Below are 23,176 nucleotides of genomic sequence, written 5' to 3' on the forward strand. Positions count from 1 at the left end.
AGTGAAGCTCAAATTCTTCTCTCTCCACTTTTCAGTTGCCAGTTTCCAAGCCAGCTCTTACCTCATTTGAATAACAGTGTCCTTGGAACCTCCACTTACTCCTTCAGTGCCTCCTTCCTCAAGCAGTCTCAAGTGCAGGGTGGCACCCTCTGGCCTTCAACTCCTGTCCCAAGTCCACCCCTCTTCCTGGGATGTGCACGCAAGCTGTACAAACTTCAAATAAGAGATTGTTATATTTGGTAGGGATCTTATTGACAATCTAAACAACTCTTCCATTTTTACCAGCAAAACTGGGTTCAGGAGAGATGAGATGATCAGTCCAACACTGTAGGCATCTGGTCACTCAACTGTGAACAGGACAAAAGTGTCTCGGTACCCCATGCTCTCCTTCTCATGTCCTGTTTTTGGGTTCCAGTTGCATTTACAGCACTCATTCCTGCCTTTTTATTTTCAAATCTTGCTGACCTACATGCATATATTTCTGTCTTGCTTTGTTCCAAAAAAATTCTGATGCTTGTGTGACTGTAATACAATAAAATACCAGTATGTAGATGGATGTTTTAAGTCAATATTTGAGAAAATACAGATAAGATGTAATGATAAAACCATAGGGAGAATTTTTTTTGTAGAAATTTATTCCATAAGGTGTTACTTGCTTAGTGAAGTTGAATTGCATATTAAAGCATGGGCTTCCTGGCAACCAAAGCAAAAAGGGAAAGTCTACAGTTGAAGACTCACATTGTCCATAAAAGAAAAATCAATTATTCAGAGGTAAGCTTTTCCTGGTCACATTTTACCTTATTTCTGACTCTTTTTCTTTTGTCTGAGGACGTACCTGTCATTTCTATCATTCAACTAAAGGTATGTTTATTTTCCTCCCATTCATTCCATCCAGGTTGCTGAACTATTCCCTGGCATTCTTCCAAACCAAGGCCAATCTCCATGGAACAATGACTGGCAGCTCTTCTTTGGTAACACGGCCTCCTGAACTTATCTTGCTGTTCTCCCTCCTTGTTTCTGCCCAAGGTTGTGTTCCTTCCTCAGAGACTGGCCAAGGGTGAACTGAGGGATGGCAGCTGCCACGTGACATGTTTGCCATGGAGCATTTACATTTGCCTGGTGCCTGAGCAGCTGGACATGGAGGCAAGAAACTCCCATCACTTGTGTTCATGTGCTGTTCAATGCTCCCGGGCAGCTGGAGAGGAAGACAAGGCAGGGAATTGGGGTCTCCTGTCATATCCACCTCCTGCTGCCATCACCGTCTGCACACAAGGCTGCAGGGAAGCCCTGTCTCCCTGCCCGTCACCAGGAGCCAAGGAAAAATACTCCAGGTGTAAGTGGCAGCTCAGGGGCCTCGAGGCAGGGTGCATCCTGTCTCCAGCAGAAACCAGCTGTTTCTCTGCAGTTTTTATACAGCATCTATTTTCATTATCTTTCTGTCCCTTTGCCTCTTTATCTTCCATCCATACTTTCAACCATCCCTTGCCTGTTTCAATAAATTATTTGAAGTAACATGGAATTTCAGATAACACAAAAGGATAGAGGAAGGCAGTCAGGGCCAAGCCTGCTTGCCTGGCGCCAGGGGCCTAGTGAGTAGGAATGACGGAGCCTTTGCAGTAAATTGAGTGCCATTACCCTCTAATGATGAGAAGCTACTGTTCTTCCTCTAACGACTTCAACTTTGAACTTCCTTTTCTCTTGGGCATCTTGTGGATTGACAAGCCGTCTCTTAGGACCATCCATGTTCCTATTAACATACTCAACCAGCGCAGATGATTGTCCAATAATAGTACAACATTTGTGTAATGCTTTACAACAGTAACTAATTGATTCTCAGGAGGAGAGGATTCCTACTGTGCTTAGGGATTTTGGGGTTCTGTTTTGTTTTCAGACTTCTGCCGAGGTCTCTCAGAAGAGCAGGAGGACTTCAAAGGGCAAACATCGCAGGTCACAGCTCAGCCTTTTTCTCAGACCTTCCCATAGCTTGATCAAGGATGGAGTGGGTGGGAGTAATGTTTGAGAAGGACAGTTGCAGGGATGGAGAGAGAGACCTAGTACCAGGGAAAGAACACAGAGCTAGAGGTAGGCTTAGACGTGAATCCTTGCTCAGCAACTGCCTTGCTGGGTGATCACAGGTTGGCCCCTTTGCCTCTCTGGGCCTCTTTTTCACCAGCTCTGAAAGATGGCATTGAATTAAGTGAATCCCAGACATTTCTCTAAGGTAAGCATTGGGAGTCTGTGCACTTCCTAACAAAGGCCTTTCATGAAGGAACAGTGCATAGTGCCCAGCTTGCAAATCTCGGGATTCTGTCTCATGTCAGGTTCTCAGTTCCTCTGCCTCACATTCCTTTATAGCTTGTTACAAAAGCTGAAAGGACAAAAATGAAGATAATGAAACACGGTGCAAAGAGTGAATCAGTCACTACGCCCCTCATTCCATACACAGTAAATTATCACCAGCTGTTGCCCAATTAAATGCAACAATCCAGCAGTGCACCAGCAGTTCACAGGAGATTCCAGTGCACACTGTGTACCCAGCTGAGCCACTTCCATGAAAACCCAGAGGATTTCAACATAAAAAACACATTTTTCCATAAACCACATTTGTGTTTTCACTAGAATCATTCCAATACAAAGACTTAGTGAACAGAAGTGGACTCTGTGAGCAAATTTTGCTCTGGATTTTTGTACACACTCTGCCTTTAGCTTCATGTAGAAGGGAGTCTGCAGGGAGAAGTTCTCATTACAAGTGCGGGGAGATTATCTAAAACTCTTAGTAATGCCCTGTAAGATGAGCAGATAAATGTAACGTCATGAGTAGGTGCTCTCTTGACGTTAAGCATTTAACTTAACTCATCATACATTTATTGTGCATCCTCCGGTGCCAGGCATTTTTCCAAGTCTCCGAAGTTGAAGATCAGTAAGACAGGGTTCCTGCTATGAGGAAACTCAAAGTCCAGTGCAATTGACAGGTGTGAAAATTATTAGACAATGTTACAATGTTGTAAGGGTGGTATTGGGATCTTGTATCAAAAAAGCAAGCATTCAGATGTTCAGGGGAGCCAGAGGAAGCTTCTAGAAGGAGCTGTGTTAGAGCTGGGACAAAGGCATGGCAAGCTCCTAATATACCTCATTATTTTCCTATAATATAGGGCTTGTTTAAGTAATGGTTTTCTATCAGCATGGATATGGTGAAAAGGGAACACTTTTACACTGCTGGTGGGAATGTAGACTAGTATAAATGCTATGAAAAACAGTGTGGAGACTCCTTAAAGAACTAAAGGTAGATCTAGTTTACCTTTGTTTGATCCAGCAATCCCATTACTGGGTATCTATCCGGAGAAAAAGAAGCCATTATACGAAAAAGCCACATGCATGTTTATAGCAGCACAATTCACAAGTGCAAAAATATAGAACCAGCCCAACTGCCCATCAATCAATCAACGAGTGGATAAAGAAATTGTGTGAGATATACATGCACACACACACGTATACATATACATACATATATATCTCAATATGCATATATATCACAATTTCTTTATATGTGTGTATGTATACACACATATACATACACACATATAAAGAAATATATGTATATGTATATATATACATACACGCATATAAAGAAATATATATATACATACACACACCATGGAATACTACTCAACCATGTATATACACACAGATACACACATATGTGTAATACATATATACACATATACATACATATATTTGTAAATACATATATACACATATACATATTGTAATATATGTATATGTGTATATATGTATATTATGTATATCACAATTTATATGTTTGTGTGTGTATATATGTGTGTATATGTATATTTATTTGTATGTATATGTACATGTATGTGTATATACACACATGCACATACATATATACACACATGCACATACAAATAAATGGTGATACATATATATACATATATAAAGATATATATACACACACACCATTGAATATTACTCAGCCACACAAAGGAATGAAATAATGGCATTTGCCGCAACCTGATGGAACTGGAGGCCATTAATCTAGGTGAAGGAACTCAGGAATGGAAAATGAAACATTGTATGTTCACACTCATAAGTGAGAGCTAAGCTATGGCAGTTTTCTTTTTAAACATATGTATTTTTTCACAAATTCTAATATGTATTTTTTAACCTTTTATTTAAAAATATTTTCTCATATCCATTAGGAATTGTGATTTCTCCGTAGTCCCATGGATTATTTAGAAATGGAATTCTTAATTTGTAAACAGATACGTATTTTATAATTATCTTCCCTTCATTCATTTTGACTTCTAGCATAATTGCATTGTCATCAGAGGGTACACTTGCTATAAATTCATTCTTTTAAAAATTGGTCATTTTTTGTTTATGACTCGATACATAGTTAATTTTTGTAACTATCTTTGGCATGATTTAAAAGTCTCTGTATTCTGTAGTTTGGGAGATAACATTCTATATATGTATAAGTCAAGTTTATTATTCAAGTTCTTTAAATCTCTATATTTTCACTATATGTTTATTGTTGTTTTGGTCTGCTCGGACCAATCATTAATGAGGGTTGTGCCAATATTTTTAATACCATTGTGAATTTTTCTATTTCTCCTTATAGTGGTAGCAATTTTTGTCTTGTATTTTGAGGCTATACTACTGACTGCACACAAATTTAGAATCACTTTTTATCTTCTGGGTGATTTTAATGTTCTATTGCTGTGCATTGCTCTCTTTATGAATGCGTTTTGCCTCATTTGTCTAGTATATCTAACATATTAGGTTTCTTTTGGTTGGTGTTTGAATGGTGTGTGCTTTTTCTTTTAACTTTTGACAGTTCTATGCATTTTATTTAACATATGATTTACATTTATATGTATAGAGTATATTTGGATTTTGTTTTTTTTTTCCCACTCTGTGGCATTTTTTATCTTTCTGCTGGGGCATTTAGTTTGTTTATATTAAATGAAATTACTGATATATTTATATTATTTTATGCTTCCTATCTGTCTGTTTCTTTTCCGTTTCTTCTCTGCATTTGTTTAGTGACTATCCTAAGAATTATAGCACTAATACTTGATTGATCTATATTAACAAATGCTTTTCTCCTCCTCTTGAACAATACAGTACCACATAAACTAGCTCCATCTCTTCACCTCCTGACTCACTGGCTGCCCGTCTCTCTTGCCCTTGGGAATGACAGGCTCGTTTAAGCATCTCCACAGCTAACTGTGGGCCAGGGTCCCTAGATGCCACTCAGATTTTGCCCGTCATTACAATCATTGTACCTACCTCCCTTCTAATGATCAAGCATTGTCACCTGACTTTTGGTTCTGGGGAATCCTATTGTGTTATGGATATCAGGGAACACAGTTCTGTATCATCATTCTCTACTGTCAGTCTTGACTTGAAGAGAGCAGCCACATTGAGCTTTCCTGTGAAACTGATGCGCTATTCAACAGAACACTCCTTGCTTTGGAAAACAGCCTCCGGTCCCTCCTGCAATGCTTAATTGGGTGGCATTCCACTCCTCCCTGCTAAAAATCAAGTGGTCTTCCATAGCACATTCACTCCAGCAACCCCACTTCTCTGAGACTTTTGATTTCTTTCTTCATGTTTGAGATGTTCTGGGATTTCTGTCTTTCTTAGCATGGGCTGGTGCTTTCTCCTGGCTTCCCAGTGTGTTCTAGCATCCTCTGCCCCCGCATGTCCCTGGCTAGCATCCTACCCCCCCATGTCCCTGGCCTGCATGCTCAACCCTTGGTTACAGGAGAGCCTGCCCTTGTCCTCCTATGTCTCACCTTCACCTTGAGGCCAGGCCTTCAGGCTCCACTCCCCCAGTTCCTGATGATAGGTGTTAGTAAGGTCCTGCAGCTCTTTTAGGGAAAGTCCTTCTCCTTCCTCAGCAGGCCCGACATGTTCCCAGCCATGTTGTGCTGGGACTTAAGTGTTGACCTGGTAGCTAGGAGAGCTGGTGGGATAGGTCTTAAGCAGAGATGAGGGACAGGAAGGAAGGAGCTCTGCCTCTCGTTCTCTTGTAAGGCAGTGGTCATGTACTCTTAGCAGGGAGGAGTGGATTACTTCTGCACGCCCAGAGGTTTGGGCAGATGAAGGGTGCTGAAAATTTCAAAAGCATGGATGTCCATGCTCCAGCCCCAAATCTCAGCACCCAGCTTCCCAAAGACGGATCTAACCCTGGTGTGGTAGTAGCTTTGCTCAAGTTGAGATTCTACTCCCGCTGGAGCTCTGCTACACTGGCAATGAACTTCCGGACCTAAATCTCAAACTTTCAGCCCCAAAGTGTCAATAACATTCAGCAATGGTCACTGGAGTCTCATGTTCTCAGAATTTTCTTATCCCTTAGATTTCTCAAATGCGTGGGGTGTCATGCCCTGTGTGTGCCCTGCAGTGTGTCCCTTCCTAGTTCGTGACTGTGAAACTGACAAGCGGTAGAGCATGCTGTGGCTCTTCATGCTTCTGTCCCTGGCTCCCAGTGATGAGGTCTTCACTGCCTGTCAGCCAGAAGGCTGCCCAGTTCTGGAATTCCATTTTAGAGTCAAATTCCTGAGACCAGGCCTGGCACCAGCTGTGCTAAGTTGGGTTCCTTAGGCAGCAGATTCAGATAGAAATCTGCCTCTATGGAGGACTGAAATAAGGACAACTGAACAAATGAAAGAATTTAACCGAAATGTAGTTAATGCAAAGGCCTCACGAATCCCAGAGGGAGCTCTGGACTCATTGTTGTCCTGTCTGGAGGCCAGGATGCCAGGTCTTTCTGCTCCCTGCACTAGCCCATCACAGGATGGAGGCTGTCCCTGTGAAGGGGAAGGGTCTCTTGCAGAGGCAGCTGTGTAGCATTGCAGGCAACTGGGATGATTCCTGGAGAATAATTTAGCCCTGAGCTGTCGGTGTTGCTGGAGATCCTCTAGGGAGGAATGCGGCGTTTGTGGCTGGTTTTCATAGTTTGAGGGGCTTGGGCTGTTTGAGGCCAGATTCAGAAAAGTTTTTATGGACTAATTTGTTTTTAAACTGGTAACGGCATTTGATCTGCATGGACCAGGAGGTTCCACATTCCAGAGATTCTGCTAGAGAGATGTACACCAAACAGGTTGAGACTTTAAATAAGAAAGAGTCTCTCTGTTCTCCCTCATATATTCACTATTCTTGTGAATGATCAGGACAAAAAAAAGTGGGCATTGAATTTCCATTGAAGAGAAACCAAGCTCATATCCAAGAATATCATCCAAGAATATTCTTATGGGGAATGCGAAAAATCAGAGAAGCTTCCCAAAGAAATTTGGAGTCTTGAGTTCTGGTAAAGGTGGCCAAGGCAGTGGAAGATGGGCAAGTGTGCCAAGCAGTTCTCCTGTATCTCACGGGCAGTGATTTCATGAAACATTGTTTCATGTTTGCTTACTTATAAATCAGTGAGATTGTAGAGAGTAGAAAAGATTAATAACGTGATGCTATGGACTGAATTGTGCCCTTCCAAATTCATATGCTGAAGCCCAAATCCCCAATGTGACAGTTTTAAGAGATGGTTCCTTATGCGATCATAAGCATGGGACTTTGACCCCACTAGTGTCCTTATGAGAAGAGGAAGAAACAGGCATGCAGGTGCACAGACAAAAAGCCATGCGAGGACACAGCAAGATGGTGCCATATTCCAAGCCAAGGAGAGAAGACTCAGAGGAATCCAACCTTGCGGACACCTTGATCTCAGCCTTCCAGCCTCCAGAACTGTGAGAAAGTAACATCTCTTGTTCACATCCCCAGTTCTTGGCACTTTGAACTGTGAAGCTCTGGCTGACTAAGGCACTGGGCAGCTTGTGAGGCATTTCTGGTACGCCAGTGTGCCTCAGGACAGTGGTTAGAAAGCTCGCCAGTGTGGAAATATCATTTAGGAGCACATGCATATGTAGGAAAAGTCACAGAAACAAACAAGAAAAGATATAAAAACAAACATAGAAATGTTAAAAATCCAATTTAAGCCAGTGGTTACCTCTGGGAGCTTATCCCTGGGGAAGGTGGAAGAGGAAGGTGAGGGAAGAATTGGTTCCAAGTGGGCTTCAGGCCAGGTGCGGTGGCTGTCTCCTGTGATCCCAGCATTTTGGGAGGCTGAGGCAGGTGGATTGCAAGGTTGAGAGATTGAGACCATTCTGGCCAACATGGTGAAACCCGTATCTCCTAAAAAAAAAAAAAAATTAAAAAATTAGCTGGGGGTGGTGACACATACCTATAGTCCCAGCTACTTGGGAGGCTGAGGCAGAAGAATCTCTTGAACCCAGAAGGTGAAGGTTGCAGTGAGCCAAGATCGTGCCACTGCACTCCAGCCTAGTGACAGAGCAGGACTCTGTCTCAAAAAAAAAAAAAAAAAAAGTGGGCTTCAACTATATTTGCAATATTTTGTTTCTTCAGCTGGTTTTAGTTGCGTTGTTATTGTTTATATTTTTCTTTATATTATGTTGCATGCATTTTTCTTTCATAGATTAGAAAAAAGAATAGTAAAACATTTCCAAGAGATACTGATTAACTTAATAAATATGTGTTCAACTTGCTTTTCATGGTACTGATAGAATAGACAGGAAAAGGTAATTAAATACATACTTGGCCTTATTTTTCTTTTTCTTTTTAAGTTCGTACGGCCAGCAAAGCCTCACAAGCTCTACTAATACCTGTGGGCTAAGCCACTGAGAAATTCACATGACACTGCTGTTGATTTAGCCAAAGGACTAGTAGGGAGACTGTACTACTGGATCCACGCCAAATCAGAAACAAAGAACTCTATCCTAGTGTTCCTAGACTATAGTTATAAACAGAGAAACAAAGTATTTCCGATAAAAGCCAATTCATAAAATTGGGAGAAATGACCGTTACAGCAGATATGCAGATATTAATGTAAGGACACAAGAAACATTAAAAAACAAGAAATCGTGAAATCATTTTTCAGTGAAACTGTGTTGCCACTGACCAAGCCATCCTTTCCAATTCTGGTTCTGGACCCAACTTATAATTGGCTTTTTGCTTTTGCAAGGTGAACGGACTTATGGCTGCAGGGCTTCCCTATTTCAGGATCATACCTTCCGGTGTGATGTCTTCAGTCATTTGATGCACATTTAACACGAAGGTTTTATTTCTGCCATGAGGCCAGCCATCACTAAGATTTGCTGCAGATTCCATTCAGTTGTCCTTGTGGAAGTTTTTATGTCCTATGAAGTTCAAAATAATATGAATTGCTGTGGCCTGAATGTTTGTGTGTCCCCCAAAGTCATATATTAAATCCCTGACCCCCAGAGCGATGGCATTAGGAGGTGGGCCTTTAGGGGGTTCTTGGGTTTAGATGAGGTCATAAGGGCAGAGCTCTTGTGAATGGGACTAGTGCCCTTGTAAAAGAGGCTCAGCGAGATTGCCCACCCCTTCCACCCTATGAGATCACATGAAGAAAGTACCGTCTAAGTACCGAAAGCAGGCCCTCACTAGACCCTGAATCTCAAAGCACCTTGATTTTGGACTTCCCAGCCAACATCTGATTCCACAAACAACAGAGATGGGAGGTAAGTACAGCAGGTGCTGGGACTGTCCCATTGCGGGGGTGCAGAAGCAGAAACCTTCACACAGAGGCAAAGAAACAGATCGTGGTAGCAAGTGTCAATGCCAGAGGTTAAGATTGAAGCTTCTCCCTCCACATCATTTCTCCTTCATAAACCAAATCCACCCCCGAACCCCAGGGACCAAGCATGGCTTATAAGCATTCTCCTCCAGGGTGCAGGTACCATTCTGTCACCAGCAAGGAAGGCTGATAGGAAGGAGGTGAGAGCCACAGATCAGGAGGTCATTTCATGGGATCACAGGGTGCAAGCGGTTGGTGCTGCTCCCATTTTCTGGGTGTCGGTGACATTTCCTGAGGCTTTGCATGATCTCCGACAATCAGACCTAATGACAGCCTTTGTGGTAACCTGGCCAGGTCTGACTCAGCTCCAGCCCTGTGCTTAGGCAGCAGGAAGTGATCTCATCAACTCTGTGGGAAGTTCCTACATTGTACTGGAGAAAACAGAATCCAAAAAAATTCAATAGAAAAGAAAGTCCTCATCAGCAAGAATAGGAGTTTGAAACATAAGAAGTAATTAAGGTAGGAAGTTGGGAGCATTTTAGGTGGGAAATGTTATTAACTTTGATTTAGGAGCAGATAACTTGGTGCAAAATAGAAACAGGCAGTCAGGTCAAAGTCCCTTTTGTTTTATTCACACTTGCTATGCATATTATTCAAAACTTACAAAATGATATAACTTTCTCTCAAACAAGGTTTAAAAACCCTTTGATTAAGGAAGGTGTAAATGCTCCTTAATAAAATGGGGACCTACCAGACCCGAATCTGATTGTTTTAAAGTCTTCTCTTTAGCTTCCTGTTTCCAAGGGGATTTTTCCCCCAGAAATAGATTGCTTATTGGATGTTGCTGCTCTAATTTTGGAGACTGTATGTTCTAGGTATTCCGGGAGAGATCTGCATTTTAAATCCTGGATCCATTGTTCCCCAAAGCCACGTAAGAATCCCAAGAAAGACAGGCCCCTCCCATGGCTGTGTCCTACGTCCTACGGATACCGCTCTGAGCATTTTGTGGCTGAAGACATTAGTCTTTCATAGAAACTCTTGAAGAAAATATTATTGTTATTATTATCATATGCGTTTGGAAATGAAGACTTAGAAAGAGTCTAACTTGTTCAGTTTCTCAACCAGCATGTGCCAAAGTTCTGAAAGTCTGTTGTTCTAACCAGCATCCCACCTTGAGGAGCAATGATGTTCATCTGTCTGGTTGTCACAACTCGTGTCCTTCTGTGGGCAGCAGAGTTCCAAGACGTTCCCCAAGCTCTCCTTCTCTGAGGTGCATGCCTCCCGTGACCGCCTCTTTGGCTGCCCGCCGAGCCTGTGAAGATGGCATTATCACTCCTGTGTCGACTCCACTGATCAGGTCCTTTGAATCAATCAAAAGATAGATTATCCATGCGTGCCTGATTTTATCAGGTGGTCCCATAAGGAGCCTTAAAATGACTCTTTCTGAAGTAGAGTGATTGGAAAAGTAAGAGGGTCTGTGGGCAGGGTCACCTGGTAAGGACCTGAACTCAGCCTCCAGGGGCTCTGGCCACAGCTAACCTTTAGCAAGAAAGCAAATCTTTCCTTGGTCAGTCTTCACCACAGGACAAAGCTGGCTGAGCCCTTGCCTTTGGCCCTGTGAGATGCTGACGAGAGTATCCAGAGAACAGGTGCCAGAGTCCTGACACACAGAAACTGAGACGATGAGTCTATGGTTGCTTTAAGCCACTATGTCCACAGTAATTGGTTAGACAGCAATAGAAAACTAATAAGCCTCCCTCTTTTTCATTTACCATCTTTCTTTCCTTATGTCCACAAATATTTATTGAGCATTTATTCATGTATTAGAACATGTGCTAGGAATTGTAGTTACAATGGCCAGCAAAGCCAGATGAGGTCTCTGGCTTCACGTAGTTTATAACATCAAGAGGGAGACAGACATAAATCAAATAACATGGATACATGAAAAGCTGCAACTAAGATGACTGAGGAGACCCCATAGCCCAGCCCACGACAGTATATAGTAGTTACCTTGGTCTGGCCAGAGAGCACAGGAAACATGTTCCTTGGGGCATTAGCAATTAAGCAAGAGCTGAAAGTTGAGCAGTAATGGCCAAGGCCAACTTGAAGGGAAGGACAATGCAAGTAGAGGGAACAGCATGAACAAAATCTCTGTGCAGGTAAAATCGTACAAGTGCAAAGGACAAAAAGAAGGTCCTATGTGGCTGCACCCTGGCCACTGGGACAGGAGATGAGGCTGGGCTACTGCATACAAAGCCTAAAAGCCAAGAAGGGGCTTTCCCTTGTAGAAAGAACAGTGATGTCGTAGTCAGTTTGGGGTGCTATAATAAATTACCATATATTGGGTGGCTTGAATGACAGACACTGATTTTTCACAACTTTGGAGGCTGGGAGGGCCAAGATCAAGGTGCTGGCAGATTCAGTGTCTGGTGGGTCTGCTTCCTGGTTTGCAGATGGCCTTCTTTTCCTTCTATCCTCATATGGTTGAGACAGTGAAGAGAAAGGAAGCAAGCTCTTTCCTGTCTCTCCTTATGAGGGCATGCATCCCTCCACGAGGGCCCCACCCTCAGAACCCATCATCTCTTAAAGTCCCCCCCAATACCATCCCTTTGGAGCTTGGGGTTTTGACATATGAATTTGTGGGGAGACACACACACACTGTCCATAGCAAATGGAAAGCCGATTACAGGAGGACATCAAGTAAAAGGAATGCAGAAAGGCAGGTGGAAAGCAATTAGTATAGTCCTCAGGAGAACAGTGAGCTTCCACCTGAGTGATGGCACACGGGAGGAGAGAGGCGGGTCAGGGGCAGAGAGGAGGCAGGGTGTGTGGTTTGAAAATTGATTAGATAAGTGGAGCAAGAGAGAAGAGTAGCCAGCTTTGGCTCCACCGTCCTCAGAGAATTTGGAAGAGGAGGAAGAGGAGGAGAAGGAGAAGTGGGAGGAGGGGGAGGAGGAAAAGAAGGATGTGGGAGAGAAGAGGGCAAGGGAAAGTGGGGGGGAGGAGGATAGGAAAGAGTGACAGTCATTGGAAGGAAGGTGCGAGCCTGGTTTGCCCCTCTGGGGATGAAGGGTCCGTGATGCATTCTGGTGGAACTGCCACACATATCTACAGCCAAAGGCACAATCAGGAACATTTACTACATAGTAGAGGCGGCTGAAATGATGGCAGTGAATGGAATCTCAGATGATGAGAAAACAGAGAAAAAAGGCCAAGGATAGAACCATCTGGGCAGCCTCCACATCTTTCTCACCTCTTTGGGTGACTCAAATTTTCTCCTTCTTAAGTGAAGGAAAGTGGGTAGCATGCACTTCCTTTCGTTAACTATCTAATTAATAAAAAATGTAATCATAATAAAAATTATATGTATAAACTATAAAATGTAGATAATTTGAATTGTAGAGACTATGATGTGATATAGTAAGAATCGAGGCTCTGTCGTGATAACCTTGACATTAAGACAAAGACTCAGATACTTTATGACAGATTTAAATTGGGTGGTTTTATTAAGTTATAAACTGTCGATGTAGACAGCTGTGATCAGAGGACCTATGACTGTGCTGAATGTATGAGATACTATTGATTTCGTTTGTTTTTAGCTGAGATTCAATGTATTGTTAGTTTTTCGTTCAAGCAAATCTGGCAGGCATAATTTTGATCTGAAAATGAATGCAGAGAAAGATTTTATACATTATGGACTCATCAAATTATATGAGAACGTCTACATTTAGAAATACAGGGTGTGTTGGCTCACGCCTGTAATCCCAGAGTTTTGGGAGGCTGAGACAGGAGGATCACTTGAGGCCAGGAGTTGAAGACCAGTCTCAGCTACATAGTGAGACCTCGTCTCCACACACACACATACACATGCACACACAATAAATACACATAAAAAATAGGCACAGTGGGTCACACTTGCAGTCCCAGCTACTGAGGAGGCTGAGGCGGGAGGGTTGTTTGAGTCAGGAGTTGGAGGTTGCAGTGCACTGTGATTGTACCACTGCACTCCTGGGAAATAGAGCAACGACATGACAAAAAAAAGAAAAGACGAAAGAAAGAAAGAAAGAGAAAGAAAGAAAGAAAGAAAAGAAAGAAAGAAAGAAAGAGAAAGAAAGAGAGAGAGAGAAAGAAAAAGAAAGAAAGAAAAAGAGAGGAAAGAAGGAAAGAAAAAGAAAGAAAGAAAGAAAGAAAGAAAGAAGACATATATTTGATTTCCATTTGTATTCAGGCAGAATGGATTCCAATCCGAGTTCTGTATGTACCATCTCTATGACTCTGTGGCCCTTGTTTATTCTATGATACACTTAACTTCTTGGGCTGCTTGTGAAAATTTTAGGGCATCAAGCAAGTGAAGGGTCTAGAAAGTAGTGGTTAATTGGTCAGTAGTAATTGTTTTCCCTGGCTGTCAGGGGTCACCTTTTTTTAATCTAAAGGGGATGATCTAGGCTCCAGTTCTGGGTCTACTTTTCCCCCAAATAAAATCCTATCCTCTCAAGAAGTAAAGTAAGAAAACAGTGAAAGTGTCTATAATATTACCTAAATGTCTCCTGGGGTACTGTGAATGGAGTTAGGGAGTTCATAAAAAATTCTAGCATTTCATTCATTTTCAGCTGCTATCTCTGACATATGGAAGGCTGTAATTTCACAGGGAAGTGAAGCCTTACCTCCTACCAGGTGTTAATATATTTTAAGCAAAGAGATATTACAACTCTGAAATTATTGAAAACCTATGTTCTTTCCCTGCAATTGCTTGAGGCAGATTTTGAAAGCCACATTTTGAAATCAGCCTATGATGTCATCAGAACTAGCTGCAATCGAGGTGACACAGTTGATGACTCTCTGGGTAGGGCTGGTGTGAGAGACTCTCTGGGTAGGGCTGGTGTGGTAAACATTTGGGCTTAAGAAAGCTGGAGGACAGATCTAGTTTTAGATTTTTATTATGCAGTTTTATCCTTATTCTCTTAAAAATTGTACAACTCTCAACTCTCCAAACAAATGAACATTTCATTGCTCTGTATTCTAAAGCAATTTTTTAAAACTTGCTTTCTTTCTTTTTCTCAGCTCTCCATCTCTCAAAAGGTTAAAAATAAGGTAGATTGCTTGTGTCCTCTCCATGCACCCAGTTTCGGCTCATTTTAAGTGTTTAGTTGACTTAAATAGCCTTCGATTCATCTTGGCACTATTTCGACTTACCAAGAAGATGTAAGGACGTATGTGATTTACTGCCATGATAGCATGTTGGAGAGGTATGCTGTGTGTGTGCACACGTGTGTGTGTGAATGTGTGTTTGCGTCTCCCAAGGAGCAGCAGCAGTGCCTGGTATTAGCTCTGTTCCTATTTTTGTCTTTCGCCATCACTGCTGTCACTGAGCCCACTGTCATCTGGTAGGAATATTTACCCGCTGGATCTGACTTGGCCGGGTAGCAGTGAACACACATCTGGAGTCTAGACTTGGCGGCTCTGTGGGCAGGCTCACAGCCCAGGGCTCCGTCAGCCCCAGGGCTCCAACACTCCGGCGCCCTGCTTTGTTGACATAGCTGGTGGGCTGCCTCATCAGTTTCAGCTGCCGGACCCCCTGCCCGCCCCCAGCCTTCCCCATCCCTGCCATATCCCAGCTCTGTCTGTGCACTTTGGAGAGCCACCAGAGGAGTCCCTCCCCTGCTTCCTTCGGTGAGCCCCTCTACTCAGGATGCTTTCCTGGAGGAGAAAGGAAGGAGGAATCCATGTTAATGTGGAAGCTGCAGCCAATGGTTCTGCTTCAGAGATGAGGGGTTGCTTTGCATTGGAGAGAAGAGCTCTGATAAATGCACTAAGCTCAAGAGACAAAAAAAATCTGATGGGATAAAACCGATATATACATTGAAGTATCTGATTTAGGTTTAAATCATATACTCAGCCGTTATACCACATGTGTGGCCTGGAAGGTCTTTGAAGCTCAAATTCATTATCTATAAATTCAGGGGAAGAGTGATGACCGCAAGACGTTGTAGGGCAGGACATCAACCTGAATAAAGATAAAAGGTCTAGTTCAATGTCGGCCTTAAAGTGGCAAATAAAAATTCGTTCCCTTTTTCGTAGTCTATGTTTTCTAGTCTAGTCTTTTACACAAATGAGAGTTATTCTTTGACTCAAGGCAAGAAAAACATCCTTGAGATTTGCTAAAATTAGAGGATGCTTATGGGGAAACCTTCATGTGAGATGAGAAGTTTTTGAAAAAGGTCCAACAGCAATACCTGCTTTTAGATAGAAAGTAACAGAGACAGAGGTGACCACATTCTTGTGGCAACACTTCCCATGTGAGATCTTGTTTTCTCTTCTCTACTTTTATAAAATGAAACTAGTGTGAGGCTTTGATAATGGATTGGTGACTTCTGTAGAATCAGGCTGAGCCCCCCGTGAGTTGGGGTTCCCCTGAAACGTCAAGCTTGACATTTGAGAGACTCTTAATGCACATGCATTGGTCTATGCTTTAACTGCAATGGGTTCTTACTGTATTTCCCTCACAAGAAGGCTAAAACATATGTAACAGTTATTTTCATAGGTCCCTCATCAGTTATATCTGCAATAAAATGATACCTAAATCAATTTCTTTCAAAAACAATTATTTGGATGTCTACCTAGCAAATGGAAGTGTTTGAGAAATTATCAGTTTCTTTTGGAAAGTCTATTTTATCATACTGGTTGGGAAACCATGGTCTGCAGCCCGCAGACAGAAACTGTAGCTCCGCCTCCAAGCCTAAAATATGTACTCTCTGGCTCCTTACAGAAATGCTTGTGGATACTTGTAATTATATAAATCAATAAAATTAAAAAGTGCAGTTCTCTTTTAAAATTGGGAATACCTGTCAGTATAGTGTGACCGTGGTATTTTCTGGTTTATCATCCACCCTGCATGCTCATTGACCACGGTATTCTGAGCGAGTGAGGACTGCTGTGACAGAGCACCAGTGGACTGCCTGGTGGCTTAAGCAGCAAACATTTATTTCTCACAGTTCTGGAGGCTAAAACTCCAAGTTCAAGGACAATTTGACTGGAGAGGGCCCTCTTCCTGGCTTACAGATGGCTGCCTTCTCACGGTGTCCTCACATGGAGAAGAAGAGACCTCTTCTGTTTCTTTTCTTTTTTCTTTTCTTTTCTTTTTTCTTTTTCTTAGAGCTTCACTCTTTTTTCCCCGGTTGGAGTGCAATGGAGTGATATGGGCTCACTGCAACATCCACCTCCCAGGTTCAAGCAATTCTCCTGCCTCAGCCTGCAAAGTAGCCGGGATTACAGGCGCCCCCTACCACAGCCGGCTGAGTTTTGTATTTTCAGTTGAGATGGGGTTTCACCTTGTTGACCAGGCTGTTCTTGAACTCCTGACCTCAGGTGATCTGCCTGCCTCAGTCTCTCAAAGTGTTGGGATTATAGGTGTGAGCCACCACACCTGGCCTCTGTTTCTTTTGTTATAGATTCTAATCCTATTGTGGAGGCTCCACCCTTGTGACCTCCTCTAACTCTGATTTCCTTCTAAGGGCCTTATCTTCAAATACCATCACATTGGAGGTTAGGGCTTCTACATTTGCATTTTAGAAAGGAGGGGAATGCAAACGTTCAGCCTACAACAATTGCATGATACATTATTTACCATGGTGTAGAAAGCCTTTCTTTTTCTGACCTTAACACGGCAACTTCATTCCACGGTACTCATCTCTACCCACCTTATGTTCCATACAAATGATGGGTACTCACAATAGTCTGTGGGAACGTAAATGGGGGAAGAGAGAGTTCTGTCTGAAGCCACCAGAGACATTTAAGTGAAAAAGAGTATATATGAGTTGAAGAATAGCAGATAAACCGGCCACAGGTGTTCTAGCCTGTCTAAGCAGCACAGCCCAGCCTGGCTAGAGGCGTGAAATGCTGTGATGTGCTCCAGGAACCAAGTCATGTCAAAGAGCAAGAGATCGGGCAAGTGAGGCAGAGCTGCATTCACAGATCCACTCTGCTACTGACCAGAGGAGCATCTCTGGGAAAGTACTTCGGTTCCTAAGTTTCAGTATTCTCACCTGTGAAATGAGAAAATTAATGGCACCTGCCTTCTTTTTGTTTTTTTTTTGAGACGGAGTTTCGCTCTTGTTACCCAGGCTGGAGTGCAATGGCGCAATCTCGGCTCACCACAACCTCCGCCCCCTGGGTTCAGGCAATTCTCCTGCCTCAGCCTCCTGAGTAGCTGGGATTACAGGCACGCACCACCGTGCCCAGCTAATTTTTTGTAATTTTTAGTAGAGACGGGGTTTCACCATGTTGACCAGGATGGTCTCGATCTGTTGACCTCGTGATCCACCCGCCTCGGCCTCCCAAAGTGCTGGGATTACAGGCTTGAGCCACCGCGCCCGGCCCTGGCACCTGCCTTCTAAGGTTGCTGTCCTTGTCGTTACATATAACATCTCCACCATGGTCCTCCCTCATTAAAGCAAACTCAGCTCAAAGAAACATAAGCTAAAGAAAATACCAGCCCAGACAGAGCCCCATCTCCATGTCTGTTGCCTGCTGGTCAAGGCCACACTCAGGGATGTCTCCTTGCACTTTGGAATCCTGATGAAAACACTGCGTAGTGCAGTTTGTCTTAAAAGAATTGTACCACCTAAAGTGTCTGAAATCATGGTCAGCAAGCTCTTTGCCTGCTATTACGATACAGACATGCTTGTGGCTGTAACAGTGACCTAGAATCAGGGTTTTGATTTATATTTGGTTTGGGTTTGGTTTAACCACCTATCATGTTCCAGCTTGTTGACTAGTAGCAAAAATCTAGCAGGTTAACCAGACTAGTATTTCAGTTTTAGCAACATGAAAGTATATGGAAATATAATCACTTGAAGGGTGAATTTTGTCTTTATTACATTTTAACGTCATTGGCTTGTACAATCAGTTACATAAATAGATTTTAAAAATCAGGTGCCTTCAATATGATTCCATCAATCTTTAGCATTCTATTTTAGATTTATAATATTTTAACTCTGGGGACAAATATATTATTTAATACTTAAAGCGAAAATTTCTAGCATTAACATATGTACTTACTTCTATTTTTTTTGCTTCATATAAGTGAAAAATTAGCCCAAATAAAGAATAAGATACCTAGTAGACCTTCTTTTTGTAGTCACCAGTCACCAGAATTAATTGGTGCATAAGTCAAAGACTGTGGGATGAAGGACTTGGTGTGTCATCAAGCAGTCCGGAGACCAGTTAGCATTGTTCAGTGAGTGTGGGCATATGTGTGTGCCTGTCAAGTGTGTGTGTGCATAAACCTGTGTGCATGCGTGACTGTGTGTACATGTGTTTACACGCCTGACAATGTGTGTACCTGCATAAATATGCATATGCCAATAGGCTTAAGCATGAAATAAGCTGATGTTTGCACATGAGGAAATACCTGTCCCTTAAATAAGGCGGCATTGGCTGGGCACCGTGGCTCATGCGTGTAATCCCAGCACTTTGTGAGGCAGAGGAGGGCAGATCACGAGGTCAGGAGTTGGAGATCAGCCTGGCCAACATGGCGCCACCCCATCTCTACTAAAAACACACACACACACACACACACACACACACACAAAATAGCTGGGTGTGGTGGTTTATTTCTGTAGCTCTAGCTACTCGGGAGGCTGAGGCAAGAGAATCACTTGAACCTGGGAGGTGGAGGTTGCAGTGAGCTGAGATCACACCACTGCACTCCAGCCTGAGTGACAGAGTGAGACTCCATCTAGAGAAAAAAAGAATAGGCAGCATTGGCACCATTGAAATTTTCTCAAGGGATAGAAATCACGTGGAAATCTTGTCCCTATTGAATAAGACAAGCTCCAGGGTCCCCTAATGACATTCTTGCCTTTGGGTGGAGGTCTTGCTGCATTTAGCAGCGGGACGTGATTTTGAGTCATGAGCTGCTCTCCCCAGTAGCTGGGCTCCTTCTGAGCTGATGGGCAGAAGCCAGAATTCTACGGAGAAGCTGGCTCACACCATGCTCTATCTGTGACAAGCTGGTTTGGCACATGAAGTGGGAACATCTTCATTGTCACCAGCAGGACCAGCAGCAGAAGCAGATTTTGCTTTTCTGTGGCATGCCCCTCCCTGTACTGTTTTTCTCTTTCTCCTCCTCCTCCTCCTCCTCCTCCTCCTCCTTCCCCTCCTCCTCCTCCTCCTTCCCCTCCTCCTCCTCCTCCTTCCCCTCCTCCTCCTCCTCCTTCCCCTCCTCCTCCTCCTCCTTCCCCTCCTCCTCCTCCCCCTCCTCCTCCTCCTCCTCCTCTTCCTTCTCCTCCTCCTCCTCCTCCCTCTTCCTCTTCCTCCCTTTCAAGGAGGCAATTTTCAGGAGCTAGTTTTAGAGAAGGTCAGCACTGGGGGGTCTTAAAGAGAGTTTACCAGGTCTCACTGTTTTATAAATGAAGGATTCAAGGGCCAGAAAAGGGCCTTTTCCAACACCAGGCCACACCATCATTGATATAGCCAGAAACAGAAATGGCATCTCCAGGATTCTATTCAGGGCTCTTTCTACCACCAAATGCTTTCATGTCTTCTAAAGAGACTAAAAAGAAATTTACTTTATTATTATTATTATTTCCATAGGTTTTTGGGGATCAGGTGGTGTTTGGCTACATGAATAAGTTCTTTAGTGGTGATTTGTGACATTCTGGTGCACCCACCACCTGAGCAGTGTGTACCACACTCAATTTGTGGTCTTTTATCCCTCACCTCCTTTCCACTCTTTCCCCCTGAATCCCCAAAGTCTATTGTGTCATTCTCATGCCTCTGTAACCTGGTAGTTTAGTTCCCAGTTTTTAAAGCTACATTTTACACATTGGGACATTTCTCTACTATGGTCTCTGGCATATAATATACCTTCAGAAATTATTGTTTGAATGAATTAATAAAATAATGAATTGAATTACATTTCAATGGTCTAGAGAAAGTATCAAGAGGGAACTTTTCATGGTATCTTTCTGTAAGGAGAGATCCTTTAGCTATTACACTGAACACATTTTCCGGCACATGGTACTCAATGAATTCTAGCAAAAGACATCATTGTTGAGATCCGCTGTCTTGTTCTTTTCTGCTGCGGTGCTGTTCTGCCTATATCTAGCTTTGCTGCTGATATTAAACTAAGAAGATTCTGAATGAAGTCAGTGAAATAATCCAGTTGAAACAAGCCCTAAAATTGTTCCCAAGGTAGGCACTCAGCTTCTGAAGCTTTGGAGAAGGTGGAGCATCCTGCACATGAGTCCACCCTTTACAAAGGTGGGTGAACTTTGTAGGCTCCACTGTGTCACCACTTACAAAGGACCTGATGGCACCTGCTGCAAGCAAGGCCAACGCCCACTGAAGAGCCACCGGTACTGGGGAGGTGCTGTCATCAGAAGGTTACCAGCCTAACATCTCTCCGTTGCCATTGCCATTGGCGAACCGCTTCCCACCTGGAGCATTTGACCAATTGTGTTTCAATTAGTAAAATTCTAATATCTCTGTGCTGATTTATAAGATATTTAACAGATCTCCAAAGCCTATATTTGTGTAATCATAAGTAAAAGTAATGTAAGTGAATAGGTGACTTTCTCTATAGTTAAAAAAATGCTTTCATCATCTCCTTGATTCTTCATGAATCTTAAGAGATAAAACAATCTCATTCTTAAAAATGAAGCTCAAAGAAGTTGTGACCAGCCAGCAGTAGAACCCAAGCAATGCTTTTCATTTGTTTTTGATTCTTACTGTATTACATTGTCACAGTGAGCTCTGTTTCTAATCATGTATAGGCCATTGCTGGGTGAGAACTGGGCAAATGGCACCCAGGGAACCATACCATTATTTCCCCAGCCCCCCACTGTATCACACACCACTACCCTCTGCTGCATGCATTGCAATATGGGCTTTGTTGATTCACATGGTCTTTGGGTAAAAGGGTGAAGAAAATGGCAGGTTTTGGAGACTATAGATGAAAGAAAAAATATTAATCATATATATTCAGAATAGTTGGTAGATAGAAACTCAATCCTAATCCTACCTCTGTCAGTTTGTGAAGTGTGCACAAGCTGCTTCCATTTCTAGAGGAGTCTTCTCATCTACACATTGCAGAAATTGTATTTAATAGTCACTGGGTTAGTCAGCTCTAAAAGCCCATCTTTATAGATGCTGTACCTTCTATAAAGAACTGGGTCCTGGCTGAGTGTGGTGGCTCATGCCTGCAATCCCAGCACTTTGGGAGGCTGAGATGGGTGGATCATGAGATCAGGAATTTGAGACCAGCCTGGCCAACATTGTGAAACCCTGTCTTTACTAAAAATACAAAAATTATCCAGGCATGGTGGCTCACGCCTGTAATCCCAGCTACTCAAGAGGCTGAGGCAGGAGAATTGCTTGTACCTGGGAGGCGGAAGTTGCAGTGAGCCAAGATGGTGCCATTGCACTCCAGCCTGGGTGATAGACCAAGACTCTGCCTCAAAAATAAACAAACAAACAAACAAACAAGCAAATAAAAGAACTGGGTCCTATTAAAGTCTTTATACGGTAATCTCAGGTTATGCCTTATCTATCTAGTTTTGACCTCTCAAAAGCCAAACTATGAGAATCAGCATTTCTATAAAAGTCCATATTGGCACTTCCTTTCACAAAAAAGTGAATGAATGTATACAGCGAGACCCGGTGGCCTGTGGTGGTCTGGGTTTCAGTTCCAGTTCAACCACTCTTTAGCTGTGTGGCCTTGGACACATTGTCTAATGTATCCCCTAAATTGAGGATTAAAATAACACTTCAGAGAGTTGTTGAGTGAATCTAAAAAACTGGTAAATGCAAATGTTTGTCATTACTTCTAACTTGTAATAAATTCCATGTACACTTTAATTGGAAATTTTCATCCTTTGCCTGGTGTATTCTCATTTTCCTACCAGATCACTCACTCCTTAGCCCAGGGGATGAGTTATGGTTGGACGAAGGCAGGCCTGGCTGTCTTGCTCTTTCCCGTCCATTCTCATGGTGTGATAGGATTTGGGCCCATGGCATGTGATAAGAGCTCTGCTTAGGGGCTTTGGGGAAAGATTTTGCTCCACAATAACAGACGGAGGCACTGGAGGAGAAGGCGCTGTGACACCAGCACTTCTCCATCTTACTCAGAGCTGTTCAGTGAGAATAAGATATTAGAAGCCACAACAGCTGTGACTTTAAGAGGAGACCTTCCTGACAGTACTGGGACAAAGGGGCAGGAGGGAGAAACAACTTGAGTCAAGTTTGTTGAGCTTCAGAACCAACTCTGCAACCAGCTCTATCCAGTCCTTATTTCCCACGAAATAATGAAATGTCTCTGTGTTTAAGTCACAGTTTATCAGTTATTTTGTTATATGCTCCCCAAAGCTTTCTTTTCTTTTCTCTTCTTTCCTTCTTTCTCTTCTTTCTTTCTCTCTTTCTCTTTCTTTCTTTCTCTTTCTTTCTTTCTTTCTTTCTTTCTTTCTTTCTTTCTTTCTTTCTTTTTCTTTCTTCTTTCTTTCTCTCCCTCCCTCCCTCCCTTCTTCCTTCCTTCCTTCCTTCCTTCCC

General features: G+C 42.8%; 1 long non-coding RNA gene across 6 annotated transcripts in view; it reads left to right on the plus strand.

Moving 5' to 3' along the window:
* Positions 1-23,176, plus strand: part of LOC118147411 (uncharacterized) — a 212,384-nt gene that overhangs the window by 72,639 nt on the left and 116,569 nt on the right. For 3 of the 6 annotated variants that reach the window (XR_008476482.2, XR_004733810.3, XR_013526172.1), the window contains one exon: positions 896-22,496. The exons of the other annotated variants lie outside the window; for them this stretch is intronic. This is a non-coding gene — a long non-coding RNA (uncharacterized LOC118147411). Of the gene's footprint in view, positions 1-895; positions 22,497-23,176 lie in introns of those variants that run through there. 6 annotated transcript variants of the gene reach the window in all.

The sequence above is a fragment of the Callithrix jacchus genome, chromosome 14 (genome assembly GCF_049354715.1).
Source record: "Callithrix jacchus isolate 240 chromosome 14, calJac240_pri, whole genome shotgun sequence".
Classification (NCBI taxonomy): domain Eukaryota; kingdom Metazoa; phylum Chordata; class Mammalia; order Primates; family Cebidae; genus Callithrix; species Callithrix jacchus.